Source organism: Amblyomma mixtum, chromosome 10 (assembly GCF_055824585.1).
Source record: "Amblyomma mixtum isolate Tamu chromosome 10, ASM5582458v1, whole genome shotgun sequence".
NCBI classification, from domain to species: domain Eukaryota; kingdom Metazoa; phylum Arthropoda; class Arachnida; order Ixodida; family Ixodidae; genus Amblyomma; species Amblyomma mixtum.
Genome location: NC_143021.1, coordinates 27,806,655 through 27,819,331, shown reverse-complemented (window position 1 = coordinate 27,819,331; position 12,677 = coordinate 27,806,655). Strand labels below are relative to the sequence as shown.

Genomic DNA, 12,677 nt, shown 5'->3' with positions numbered 1-12,677 from the left:
CAAACCACGAGATGGAAATAATCGGAAACAAATTGCAAATAAGCAGCAATTCCTTTTCGATCATCCGGAATACGGAAAGAAGATTAGCTCTACCGAAGCAGCCGGCTTCCACGTAAAGGGGAAGTGATGACCAAACGAAACTAGCCTCTGTATCGCACGTTGCAGGGATCAGCGAGGTGCTTGCGCGTATTTTCCGCAAGCGTTGGCGTCGCTATCACGCATGTCCCAGCGGGTAAGATACGGACGGAGCTTGTTAACGTGAAGGGCCAGCTCCCTCGTAGAATTTTTCCACCCGTTGTTTACAACTTTTCTGCGCAGACTGTTCATCACTGTACAGGTTCTGCGAGAAGTAAATGGAAGGCGCGACCGCGTGGAAAGATATGTCGCAGTGGTTTGTAACGCAAGCCTTCGATATCTCGTAAGTCCGGCGATCAGTTTCGGCGATTCGAACGGGTGTATGTCGCTTTTAAGTTGCAACACAAGGCATTTATTTGATGCTTGCTGCGATAGGTTCGAAGTGCGGTTTGCGCCATTTGAAGCTGGTTGGCAACTGGCGCGTGGGGCCTTGGCAATCAGCACACGCCATGACGGCCTACTTTGATCTTTTCATTTCATTTATTTTCCTTAAAGGCCTGGTAAGGGGCATTGCATAAGGGGTGGGTACAATATTCGTAGGCGCAAAGTGTTAACACGATAACAAATGAGCATGAAGATTATCAGCGAAGATGGCGGAGCACATAATGGCTCCAATATCTCTGCGAAGGTCGTTCCCGTCCACAATGGTACGGGGGAAAATTAAGGCTGCAAAAGTGACCGTGCCGACACGTGGTCGAGAAACTTGGAAAGGATGACAGTGCGATGAGATATGCGGGTTGGCGGGATGATATAGGCCGCGCAGGAAAGTGAACTGTGGTAAAGTTTGTAGAATAAGCAAAGGCTGGCGGTCGCACGACGAACTGAGAGGAGTGATAACCCTGATTTATCTTTCAACGCTGACACACTGATGTTGTAGGAATATGAAGAATGAAGGAATCTGGCTGCTCTGTTTTGTACTGCTTCAAGTGCGTTCATGAGGCAAGCATGATGCGGGCTCCATATAGGTGAGGCATATTCTAATTTTGATCTGACAAGTGTTTTGTATGCTAGCAATTTTAAATGGTGGGGGGAATGGCGGAGATGATGTCGTAAAAAACCTAGTGTTCTATTATCATGATGCTGCCATAAGCGGCGTGTTGCGGGGTGCTGTTTTATTTATTGTACTCCATTCGAAAGCCTTCGTTTTAGCCTCTTCCCCCTGAGGAATACAATTCGAAGCCGTCATGTAATGACCAAAAACTTATGCTAGTGTGTACGCCAGCAGATACATCCATGTCTGGTAATGAGAAAGCCCAGGAGCTCTCCCGGGCGGACCCGAGCGAGTTGGTCTCCACAGACAAAGATCGCATGGCGGGATACAGAGAATTTACACAGCATGGATAAATTCTTAAGCGGATGCTAAGCCATCAGCTGGCGCCGGTTACAACCTTACGCACTTTTAAACCTGGCCCTCTGGAGTGTTATGTACACAGGAAAAGTTTCTGAAAAACGCACAAACTACAAGCTTAGGGCCACCTTGGACCATATATTATGCGAATGTCCTCATGCCCGCGTGGAGAGAAGACACGAAGTCGAGAGACCAATGGGAAGCCTTACTACTGAGCTCCGACCCGGAGACTCAGTTACAACTTGTCCGACTGGCCGAAGCCACCGCCCAGCAGCGGTGACTCAGTGGTTACGGCGCTCGGCTGCTGACCCGAAAGACGCGGGTTCGATCCCGGTCACGGCGGCTGAATTTCTTGAAGGCGAAATTCTAGAGGCCCGTGTGCTGTGCGATGTCAGTGCACGTTAAAGAACCCCAGGTGGTCGAAATTTGCGGAGCCCTTCACTACGGCGTCCCTCATAGCCTGAGTCGCTTTGGGACGTTAAACCCCAATAAACCAAACCAAACCAAACCAAACCAAACCGAAGCCACCGCCGAGAGCTAAGACCTCTCGGCCGTCGCCTAGACGGGTAGCCCTCCAGCTACTCTTTTTCTGCTGAACATTGAAAGTTTCCTATCCTATCAAATTCGAATGTGACAGAAAGAGTGTGAGAACGCGCTATGAGCGTGTTGTGTATCAGTTGGACGCCAGGCTGGAACTGAACAACGTTTGATACAGTGCCTTTTTATAGGGTGATGGACATGTGATCTGCCGACGACTGCTTGCGTGGCTGGTAAGCGATACATGAAAATGCATGGTTTAAAACGTGCGCATGCGCTATCAGTACACCACACTCCTTTCTCCTAAGATTATTTGCACAATCCAAAACTGACTAGCTAGACATCAATGCCATAACGCACGACAGGTCGTCGAACACGCGTTGATCTTCACGGCTCGACCGGTACTTGGGTGGCTTCGCCTGGACTCACCCCAGGGTTTGCTTCTGGGCTAGCAGACAGCGGCTGCCTAGCTGTAGGAGGAAGCCTGACGTGGTAGTCCTCACTTGTGACTGGGTCAACTTCGAGCCGCGTCCAGGCGCTCCTCAACTGGTTGCGGTGACTGTGATGACGCTCGCCGTTGTTTAGCTGTACCACGTACGACACCGGACCTCTGACTGCTACAACCCTGGCAGCCTTCCACCTTGGACCTGGACAAAAGCTTTTAGCGCAGACCCCGTCATCGACACGAAACCTCTTAGTCTCCGGTCGTTGTAGCTCAGGCGCGTGTTGCCGGTCCGGATGGAGTCTGTCCAATGCTGACCTCAGTCTTCGTCCGAACATTAACTCTGCTGGCGATTTGCCCGTGAACGAATGTGGTGTCGTGTGTAGCTTAAACAGAAACCGGGAAATCTTGCACTGCGTCGAACCTTCCTGCTGCTTCTTCAATGCTTCTTTAACTTATCTTACCATCCTCTCCGCCCTACCATTGCTGCCTGGATGATAAGGTGCAGTGAAAATAGCACGCACGCCATTACACTTCAAAAACATTTGCAACTCCGTGCTAGTGAAAGCTGTGTCGTTATATGAAACGATAATGTCTGGTACACCATGTGTCGCAAACATCTTCCTTAAGCTGTTGAGGACAGCCGTAGCTTTCATGGATGGCATGATTTCGACTTCAGCCCAGTTGCTGTACGCGTCTACCACGACTCTTTACCTGGGCCAGCGAAACCAATGTGCAGCCTACTCCAAGGCTGATCTGGCTTGATCCAAAAATGCACAGGAGCCTGGGATCGCTTTGCCGGTTAATCTGGCATGGATGAGAGTGACGAACAAACCCTTCAATTTCGTGGTCCATCTTCGGCCACCACATGAGGCCTCTAGCTGATGTTTCATGGCACTCATCCCTGGATGATTTGCATGCAGGAGTTGAAGCACCTTCTCTCTTGCTGCGGTTGGAATTATGACGCAATTCCCCCCCAGTATGCAATCACGATGCAATGACAACTCCGACCGTCTCACCTCATAAGGCGCAAACTTGCTGTCCACTTGTGTTGACGGCCAGCCACTGAGTAGCCATTCCTTTACCCGGGAGAGAACTGAGTCCTTTTTGATCAGCGCAGCAATGTCCGCCGCTTGCAGCGGTGCGCAGTCGACCGCTTTCAACAAGACCTCGTCCTCAGGCTGTCTTGGCTCGTCCTCGTCTCCCGGGGCTGGTAGACGACTGAGTGCATGGGCGTTCGAGTTGCCTTAGCCTCGTATGTACTCAAGGTGGTAGTTATACGCAGACAACAGTAAAATCCAACGAAGCATTCTGGGCGTCACAACTTCGGTCACTCGCTTGTCCGTGTTTAACAGGCAGAGTAACGGCTTGTGGTCTGTTATCACTGTAAATTCTCGCCCAGCTAGGTACTGGTGGAACCTTTTTACGCCAAAGACAACAGCCAAACCCTCTCTATCAATCTGAGCATATTGCGTTCACTGACGCCAAGAGTGCGAGAAGCATAAGCTATGGGCTGCTGCTTCCCGTCATCCGCACGATGGGCTAGCACTGCTCCCACCCCCACAGGCGATGCGTCACAGCACAAAATTAAAGGATGCTTGCAATCGTAGAGCACAAGTACGGAGTCTGAGCAGAGTAATTTTTTCAGTCTCTCAAAAGCCCGCTGATGCCCACCTGTCCACTTCCATTCGTGGTCACGGTCTAGCAGTCGATAAAGCGGTTCTGCCGCTTCAGTCCGGCCCTTGAGGAAACTGCTGTAAAAATTCAGCAATCCCAAAATAGCTTGCAGCTCTTTTTTGCTTGCGGGCGCAGGAGCTTGGTGGATGGCATCCGTCTTGCTTCGGCTCTGATGTACTCCTGCGTCATCAATCCTGTGTCCCAAGAATTCGATGCTCGTCTGGTTAAATTCGCACTTCTCCTTGTTTACTCGTAACTGTGCCTTCTGCAGACGCGATAGCACAGTTTCTAATCTCTCTCTCGGCATGCTCTTCGGCGTCACATCCAGAAATTCATATGTCATCCAGACAAGCTTTCATTCCGGGAATGCCCGCTAACACCGTGTCGATGACTCGTTGAAACACCCAAGGTGGGACCGAAATTCCAAACGGCAGCCGCTTTACCTTGTACAGACCCTTTATCGCTTGGGCTAGATCCAACTTAGAAAAAACTTGCTTGAACCTAGAGCTGGAAGCATTTCAGCTGTAGTGGGCAAAGGGTATCCACTGCTCTTAATAGCTTTGTTTACGGTGCTGCGATAGTCGCCGCAAAGACGTAAAGTTCCGTCTTTTTTTCTTACCACTACCAGTGGTGTTGCCCAGTTGGAGTAGCTGACGGGCTCCCATACCCCTTGTTGCACAAAGCGGTCCACTTCGTTGGCCACGTCGTCCTTGAGGGCCAGTGGAACTGGTCGACTTTTGAGGAACACCGGTTGGGCGTCATCTTTTAGTTCGATGTGAACTGGCGGTCCGTTGAAACCAGGAAGGTCCCTGCGAAACACCTCGGGAAATCGCGAAGGCACGTCCTCCACGTTTACCTGCTGTATTTCCCGCAAGCCAATACCTAACGGGTTAAACCAGTTTCGCCCAATTAGGCTGTTGCCTTGCTTCTGTACTACGAGCAAAGGAAGCTTTGCCATCCTGCCTTTGAATTCCACCAAGACAGTTGCTTGACCCAGCACGGGTAACGCCTACTTTGACCAGGTTACGATAGTTGTTCCAGAATCTTGCAGTGGTATTTTACCGTGATTCGCTTCAATAACCCTGAACGCATCTTCACTCACAATTGAGCACGATGCGCCAGAATCAACCTCCATCGGAACTTCCTCCTCTTCAATCACCACTTGAACCATGAACTTACACGCCCTTGCTCTTATCTTCTTTCTTCTTTTGCTCATACGCTGTCTCCCGAGCAGTTCTACTATCGTCTTTCGACCGACAAGCCTTAGCAATACGCGTATGTCCAACCCTTTTGCAGTTAAAGCATGTCGCCTTTCGAAAACGGCACAAATGTGGAGCGTGCTTACTGCTGCACCGGTAACAGCTGGACCCCTCCGCTGAGGTATCTTGCTTCGCACGGGTTGCTTGTACCATGTCCTGGCAGTCCGTCTCGTATCGACCGTGCTGGAGTATGTAGCTCTGTTGCTTAGCGGTTGCTTCTGCAGTTGTGGCCAAGTCATACGCAACCTTAAATGTAAGGCTGTGTTCTGCGAGCAGTCGCTGTTGAACCCCTTCGTTCTGGAGTCAGCATACTAAACAATTCCGCATCATGACGTCCAACGGGAGCTGGGCGCTGCCAAAACCGCAGTCTTCGGCTAGTTTCTGAAGCGCCGTGACGTAGTCCGCAACCGATTCCTCGGCAGCCTGGTTTCGCCTGTAGAACAAAAACCTTGCATACAGCTCCGAAGGCTTTGGATGCAGGTGCTTGCGAACAGCAGTCTTGATTTCTTCGTAGATTCCTGCTGTCGGTCTTTCTGGCTTCACCAAAGTTACAATGAGCCCGTATTCGCCGCAGCTGCTCAACAGGACTGCTCTTTTCTGCTCTTTTTTCGTTATCTGGTTCACTTCGCAGAACATTTCCAGGCGCTCGACGTATTCGTCCCATGACGCGTTCGTGACTCGCAGATCCTGCCGACGGCCATCGCCGTCGCTGCCTCGTTGCCAACTGTTGTGTATGTCGGACGCCAGGCTGGAAGTGAACAACGTTTATTTATACAGTGCCTTTATATAGGGCGATGGACATGTGATCTGCCGAGGACTGTTTGCGTGGCTGATAAGCGATAGATGAAAATGCAGTGTTTAAAACGTGCGCTGTACACCACAGAGCGTGTTAAATCTTTTATATTGCGCTGGCCGCGAATTATAGGTGATAACGCCTATTCCTCCTTCAATTACGTTTATAGGCGTCTCTCATAGCCCGAGTCGCTTTGGGACGTTAAACCCCAATAACTAAACCAGTTACATTTATAGCGCATGGAGTACGAGTTATCTTCATGACAATGGTTGATCGAAACACGTGGGTGCGGGGGGTGTTCGCATGGCATCTGCTGCACGCGGGGACTCGTCCAAGATTGGGCGTGCTAGGGGAGGGGGGCTGATGTATCGTTGTCCACCCGCTGCGCGCGGCCGCATCCCGCGCTTTGCTTTTTTTTTTTTAGAGCGCAGCTCTTTGGCGCCCGTTCATGCGTTTCGTGGCGTCGCCGTTGTCCCTCGTAACCAGCTCCGCGGTCGGGGCAGCGCGCTGCTATAGCTGCGCGTGCTCCTGGCGCATCCCCCACACGCCCAAGCCGAAACTCATAGCCGCAGCTGTTCGCCACTGCGTACCGCTCGCCTTTAGAAATAGTTTATTCTCTGCCAGTTCTTTATCAGCCATCACTGAGGCCACCTGCGGAACTCCTCCGTGACAACCTCGCGAAGTACTTGCATGGACCTCGGGTTTGAGAACCAGGCATTTGTGCAGCAAGTCGAGCATCTATCCACCTATTTCTCCGACCCCAAAGCTTTCTTCATGACAATCAAGAACAGTTAGTGAAGTGTTTCTTGAAGAAGGAATATGTGTGAAAAATGACGTCTGTAATTGTAAATACATGTCTTGCTCGAATTCTTTGCCTCAGTCTATCGAAAAGCTGGAACCGCTGATGATTTGCGCTCGAATTACTCATTAAGAATTAATAATCGGCAATTTCTTGCATACCGTTTCTTTGCTGTTGCAGAATGCTAAAATTGCTTGTGCTGCTTGAACAATGGCAACCGCAGCGCTGGGACAATGCATGTAGAACAGACAAAAGAACAACAGATTGCTACGGACACTGGGAGGATGACGAAGTGTTTGGAATGAAGACGACGCTGCGCTGCGCGCTTGTGTGCTGTGCGACTGTCCCAAGCCGCCGATCCTCTGCCTAGCAGACTATCTCTGCTGCTTATAGCCAGCACGTAACATTTGCTGGAGGTTGCAAATTCTATCCCGCACCCCAATCTGTCTGGACCTCCGCAGTGGCTGCCATCTCGAGACCATGTATAATGAATCCACTACATCTCTACCAGCAACGCCAGCCATCGTCGTGGCCCACCACCGCAAACCAGGCAGATTCTGCAGGACAGACGACATATATGTCATCGACTGGCTCTCGCTTTATGAACTCGTCAGCATGCATAACAGATGGGACGCGACGCTGATGTTCACAAATATAATGTTTTATCAGACCGGCAGCGTGCGAGTGTGATTAAAGCTCCTCATGTGATGATCTGCCAACACTGTGGCATCCTCCCGACCTAGCTAACTTAACGCGCATCGTGCGCTGCGAATTGGAGGCGATGATACCCGCTATTTCCACCTTGCAACTGCCGAACAACATCCTAGCACTCATCCAGGCTGTTGTTCTCCAGGAGGTAGCCAACATGGCCGTACCTTCTGCTTGCGTCGTGGACAACGTTAATAACAGCCCGGACCCTCCAGTTATCTCGCCGGCCTTTTCCAGTCACAGCTTCTCGCCTCGGTTCCGGTACCGCAACCCTGACGAATAACGTACTCCGTTTGATCGGCCAAAGTGTTTTACCTGCAGACTCTTCGGACACATCTCCCGTCACTGCCGCAGCTGTTGGACCCCGCCACCACATCCATTCTTTTTCGTCGACCCCCGAAGCGACTACCTCCCGCGGCGCTACTACCGGCGTCTTGATCCACTCCCTGACTAATCCGCCCAGCCAGCTCATGGGTCCAGCCACTCAGCTTCCCCACAATGCCGCCGCTCCCGTTCTCCCACCACTCGCCCCAACTGTTCTCCTTCCCCACATCTCGGAAAACTAGCTGATGCAGCCCCTTGAAGTAACGCTGCATCATTGACGCCGTCTGCAAATACTCTCTTGACGCCCGCTGTCCAACGTAATCTCGTGAATGTTCTCGTGGATGGTGTCCCGGTAATTTCCCTCATTGATACTGGCCACCACGACTACAGAACACCCGCCACCACGACTACAGTTCGCACCACCATATGTAATCCTTGGCCTTGGCTTTTTAACCGTCCATTGAGCTCTCAATTGCTCTTCCTCAGGACGTCTTCAATTGGATCTGCTTCCTGCTATGACGACTCCTCCAGCTCACCTCGCCTTTGCACTATTGAGTTTGCTCGTATCCCGCCACAAGCTGCCGTCTACATCCCTATGTCGCCTCCTCCTCCTGTCCCGGATGAAGACTCCATCACTTGCCCTATCACAGCTGTCATTCTGTTTTGTAACGTCATATTTTTCTACGTATTTGTCCATATCACCATAAACTGCACCTACCTCCCTGTCCTCAACATCAGCCTGTCACCTAAGGCACTTTCCGCAGGCATTTCACTTGCTGACCTGTTCCCACTGACCAATTGCACAGTGCCCTAGCTCCTGACCCACCGACTGACTTCTCCAACGGCCCTCCATCTCAGCCTTTTCGTGTGGATCCTATTTCTAGGATGATCACGGAGGATCTGTGTCCTTGAGGACTTTGAGGACCGTCCATTGCGTCAAACCTCTGTTTTCGCTTGAGGCACTGAGACTGGCGAGGCCACCCTATACACAGTCGGCCCTATGGGGTCTCTCTCTCTCTCTCTCAGAGAACCGTGCCATCAAGGCGGAGGTAAACAAGATGTTGCCTCGCAACGTTATCGAACCTTCGAGTAGTGTTTGGGCGCCCCCTCTCATGCTTCTTAAAAAAAGAATTGAAATCTGGCGATTCTGCGCCTATTACCGCCACCTGAGTACCATCACCAAAAAAAAATACGTCTGCCCTCTGCCTTGAATCGACGCCAATTCATCGAGAACTTTACGGAAATAGCCCACTCTCTTACCACGCTCCTCAAGAAGGACGTCCGGTTCTTTTGGGGGCCCGCCCAAGCTGCCGCCTTTAGAACCCTTATTAGTGCCCTCACCACTCCTACTGTCTTCGCTCTCTTTGATCCTTCAGCCTCTACGGAACTTTAGACCGGCGTGAGCAGCCATGGCATTGTTGCCCTATACTTTCTCAGCGGCAACGCAATCAGCTTTGCGTTATTGCGTACGCCAGCCGTCTCCTTTCTGTTTCAGACGGCAACTATACTATCACCGAGCGGGAATGCCTCGCCCTAGCTTTGGCCATTGTAAAATTACGCCCTTATTTGTTTGGGCCCCCCTTATCTGTTATAACGAATCATCATGCCTTAAGCTGACTTTCTTCGCTCAAAGACCATACTCGCCGGCTGGGCCGCCGGACTCTTCGCCTTCAAGAATATACATTGTCTGTCGTCCACAAGTCCGGCCGCTTGCACCAGAGCGCAGATTGCTTCTACGGTCACCCGGTCGATCCGCCTTCCTCCAGCAAATATGAGGCTGGCGCCAGCGTTTGGTCCATGTATGAGTTCCGCAACATTACTGAAGAACAGCGCTTGGATTCCTCTCTACGCTCCTTCATCGACCGCCTCTCCGCCAACCAACTGTGATGCTTCCCTCGCCGCGTTCGTGCTCCACGAGAATATCCTCTGCCGGTGCAATATGCGGCCTGGCCACACTGAGCTCTTGTTCGTGGTTCCTCAACACCTGCGTTGTAGCGTCCTTGAGCAGCTCCATGACGTTCCCACGGCAGGTCACTTTGGCGTACACCTCAGGCACGACAGCGTGCGCCGCCGCTTATTTTGGCCAGGTCTCTACTGCTGTGTTCGCCGTTATGTGCCCGCTTGAGAGCCCTGCCAACGCCGGAAGACGCCCTCAGTTTTGCCTCCCGGACACCTTCAGCCGATTCCAATCCCGATACACCCGTTTTCTAGTGTCGGCTTAGACCTGCTCTGCCCTTATCCGGTGTCTGCCATGGGGAAGAAATGGACCGCCGTCACGACGGAGTGCTCGACGCGCTACGCTATCACACGAGTGATCCCAACCTGCTGCGCCACTGATGTCGCAAGACTTTCTCCTGGACGAAGTCATACTCCACCACGGTGCTCCCCATCACCTGTTTACCGATCGCGGTCGCTGCTTTCTTTCCAAAGTGGTCGCCCAACTTCTCCGCTCCTGCTCAGTCCGTCATCAATTCGCCACCCACAGACGAACGTCTCAACCGTAGCCTCACTGACATGACTTCCTTGTACGTCTGAGACCATCACCGTGACTGGGATATTAGCCTGCCATTTGTGACATTCGCATGCAGTTCCACACGTCTCGACACAGCCGGTTTCTCTAGTTTTGGTAGCGAAAAGCTACACTACGCGGGTCAGAGCGGAGTTTCGCGTGTGCGGGAGCCGCCAATTCTGCGCATGTGCGAAAACCAAGTGACGTCGTGAGAGGCGCAGCTGCGTCGCCTCCTCACCGCAGCCGTCGCCGACTCCGCCGCCTGACCCACAGATGCGCCGCGCGTTACTGCGCATGCGCGTCGCTTCCTTGCCACGGCCGCCACCGCCGCCTGACCTTAACCGGTCCGCGTGTTTACGACAGGTGCGCCGCGTGCTACTGCGCATGCGCGAGGAGAGTGCGCTGCGTGTATATAATGCTCTTGAAGGAGAACTGGCGGGCGCGTTCGACATGGAAGCCAAGGAGAGTGAGGCGGCTGCTAAACGACGCAGAAGAGCAGATAAATTTAGTTCTTCCTACCGCCTTCTACCGAGTTCTTCTTGCCGCCCAACAACGGAGGCAAGATCGAGCCAAGGCGAAATGTGCATCTGAAACGCCGGAACAACGCGAGGAACTACTCGCAAAAAGACGTCGCCAAGAAGCCGAAAAACGCGTTATGGACACAGTTGTGGCCAGTGGTACACTGTAAAAAAATTTGCACCCTTAAAGGTGCAATTCTGTGTCTAACTCACACCCTTGCATCCTCCCAAAAGGGTGCAAACTATGCTCCTCGTACCCATAGTAAGACTGGGATCGTTACAGTGGCCGCCTTTTTTCTGACTAGCTAAAAGGGTTCAAGTGTGCTTGTCACACCCTTGCAATGCAATGAAAGGTCAATGCAATCAAATGCCATTGCAATGAAAGGTCCATAACCCTGTCTGACATGTATACAATGTTAAACACGGAAGAAACTCACGGGACATTGAGGACTTTCAAAAGTTGTGTTGGGTTAGCGCGTCAGAAGCTGAATGCCCAGCTGGTAGGGCACTCGAAGCTAGCTACTTGTGTAGATGAAAAATCTACAACGTAAGCATTTCACTATCTTCTTTGGGCCGTACATGATTTTTCACTTCTTTAAAAGCATGCGAAAGCTTTCGTGAAACACGCGAAGGCCTCGATGAAGAATATCAGTGCGGAACTCCTCGACTTAACTCATTTTAGTCAAGTATCACGTGTCTGATATAGACTTCTTGCTGATAGTCGAAACCCCTGTAGAGGAAAGGGCCACAAAAGAGGTATATCGGTCACTAGGCAGTTAGCCCAGCATGTTTAAAATTCCAAGTTGGTTTCTCGGAGGCGAGTTTAGCCAATTCCCTGCGCAATTTTTCGCATGCATCAAAACGAAGATAGCTATTGTGAAAATCGTTATTGCTGGGTTCAATCAGTATTTGCTTCAACAACAGCCCTATTGTGCTCTAATGAACGCTTACTTGTTGTGGTGGTTGTCGTTGAAGAAGTTGTAGTTGTAGTGCTTGTAGTTGTCGTAGTAGTGGTTGTGGTTGTCGTGGTTGTCGTGGTGGTTGTGCTTGTCGTGGTGGTCGAGCTTTCTGTTATGCTCACGGTGGTGGTGGCTGTCGCGGTCGTGGTTGTTTCCGTCATGATGGTGGGGCTTGATGTCTCGTTCCGCTCTGATATTTTGGGAAGAAGCAGAATGGAAAACAATAAACCCATCAAAAGGGGAACTTTAAACAAGCTTTTCTGAGCGCCAAACCGCTCCGTGCTGTGTGCGCTACTAAGTAAAGACGAAATGGTAAACAATATGGGCGAAAGTAGTACAAAAGTAGTGCACAAAATCTATAATGAACGATGATCAGCTCTTTCTCGAGAAACATAACCTGCTAAAGTACTATACTCTAATATTTTTACGTTTTACCCAATCATCTTCTAGAATCTCTTCTTATCGGCCTCGAACCTGACTTCATAGCGATCACAGAAACTTGGCTTACTAACGATATCAATGACAAAGAAATTGCCCCACCAAACTATGCTATCGTCCGAAAAGACAGGTTAACACGTGGAGGAGGTGTGGCTATACTAATAAACAAAAAAATTCCCTTCGCAATGTTACCAGAAGTTGAGGGTGCCGAGGCACTCTTTTGTAAGTTGA

General features: G+C 51.1%; 1 protein-coding gene across 1 annotated transcript in view; it reads right to left on the bottom strand.

Annotated features, from left to right (window-relative positions):
• LOC149325452 (uncharacterized) overlaps positions 1–12,051 on the bottom strand; it is a 103,392-nt gene extending 91,341 nt beyond the window's left edge. Inside the window, exon 1 of the mRNA XM_089563121.1 lies at positions 12,001–12,051. The gene's annotated coding sequence lies outside the window, so the exon portion shown is untranslated. The remainder of the gene's footprint in view (positions 1–12,000) is intronic.
• Positions 12,052–12,677: the final 626 nt, after the last annotated feature.